A 2,209-nucleotide genomic window follows, 5' to 3' on the forward strand; every position below is an offset into this window, starting at 1 on the left:
CCTAAAACGGCTCGTTCTAACACGCCCCCACATATCTAGGTCACTATGTGGGAATATTTGCATAATGCGCCCAAATGTGCACGCAAAGAAAGAAGGCGTGGTTTCAGTAACCGCAGTTAGTGTTATTTTTAACGGCATTTACCTGTTGTCCACAGTGTTGTGTTCTTTTCTCAGCCTCGATGATAACACTGCCAGTTGCCATAGGAGATTTAGTCAGATTTTCACGCTCATTTAATCACATAAATTGTGTGTTTACATTCCATCTCTATCACGAAACCCACGACACACAGATTTTTGATGTAGGGCTATTTAGATTCACAGCTTCATGTGACTATAGTCTCTGTAGAAGCTCTAAACCCATAACTAGATAAATATTGAACCTTACAAAAATCCCTTTACCAAAAGGGTTTTACTGTGCAAACTGAACAGTTAAAGCATTGCCAATATCAAAACCCTAAAAATTCTAGATAATCAAGTCAAACACCGTGGCTGTTGTTGTGTTTGGTTACCTGCAGGAAGGTTTCTATATGTTAAGTATGTGCAAGGTCATTCTCCCGTCAGGAATGCTTGCATACATTAGTCCAGCATATGCATGTGTGCATCCCATCAGTATTTAGGTATGCATGTAGCAGTGTGTCAGAACGGACCAATACACACTTCACAAACACAGAGACACAAGGTCTGGTCCAAATCCTGTTCTTCTTGACGGTTGAGTAATTCTTGTTTGTTGTGTGACTATACAGTGGGGCAAAAAAGTATTTAGTCAGCCACCAATTGTGCAAGTTCTCCCACTTAAAAAGATGAGAGAGGCCTGTAATTTTCATCATAGGTATACCTCAACTATGAGAGACAAAATGAGAAAAAAAATTCCAGAAAATCACATTGTAGGATTTTTAAAGAATGAATTGGTAAACTCCTCGGTAAAATAAGTATTTGGTTACCTACAAACAAGCAAGATTTCTGGCTCTCACAGACCTGTAACTTCTTCTTTAAGAGGCTCCTCTGTCCTCCACTCGTTACCTGTATTAATGGCATCTGTTTGAACTCGTTATCAGTATAAAAGACACCTGTCCACAACCTCAAACAGTCACACTCCAAACTCCACCATGGCCAAGACCAAAGAGCTGTCAAAGGACACCAGAAACAAAATTGTAGACCTGCACCAGGCTGGGAAGACTGAATCTGCAATAGGAAAGCAGCTTGGTGTGAAGAAATCAAATGTGGGAGCAATTATTAGAAAATGGAAGACATACAAGACCACTCATAATCTCCCTCGATCTGGGGCTCCACGCAAGATCTCACCCCGTGGGGTCAAAATGATCACAAGAACTGTGAGCAAAAATCCCAGAACCACACGGAGGGACCTAGTGAATGACCTGCAGAGAGCTGGGACCAAAGTAACAAAGGCTACCATCAGTAACACACTGCACCGCCAGGGACTCAAATCCTGCAGTGACAGACGTGTCCCCCTGCTTAAGCCAGTACATGTCCAGGCCCATCTGAAGTTTGCTAGAGAGCATTTGGATGATCCAGAAAAGGATTGGGAGAATGTCATATGGTCAGATGAAACCAAAATAGAACTTTTTGGTAAAAACTCAACTTGTCGTGTTTGGAGGAGAAAGAATGCTGAGTTGCATCCAAAGAACACCATACCTACTGTGAAGCATGGGGGTGGAAACATCATGCTTTGGGGCTGTTTTTCTGCAAAGGGACCAGACGACTGATCCGTGTAAACGAAAGAATGAATGGGGCCATGTATCATGAGATTTTGAGTGAAAACCTCCTTCCATCAGCAAGGGCACTGAAGATGAAACGTGGCTGGGTCTTTCAGCATGACAATGATCCCAAACACACCACCCGGGCAACGAAGGAGTGGCTTCGTAAGAAGCATTTCAAGGTCCTGGAGTGGCCTAGCCAGTCTCCAGATCTCAACCCCATAGAAAATCTTTGGAGGGAGTTGAAAATCCATGTTGCCCAGCGACAGCCCCAAAACATTACTGCTCTAGAGGAGATCTGCATGGAGGAATGGGCCAAAATACCAGCAACAGTGTGTGAAAACCTTGTGAAGACTTACAGAAAAAGTTTGACCTCTGTCATTGCCAACAAAGCGTATATAACAAAGTATTGAGATGAAATTGTTATTGACCAAATACTTATTTTCCACCATAATTCTTTAAAAATCCTACAATGTGATTTTCTGATTTTTTTT

The sequence above is a fragment of the Sinocyclocheilus grahami genome, unplaced genomic scaffold (assembly GCF_001515645.1).
Source record: "Sinocyclocheilus grahami isolate Dianchi unplaced genomic scaffold, SAMN03320097.WGS_v1.1 scaffold1937.1, whole genome shotgun sequence".
NCBI lineage: Eukaryota > Metazoa > Chordata > Actinopteri > Cypriniformes > Cyprinidae > Sinocyclocheilus > Sinocyclocheilus grahami.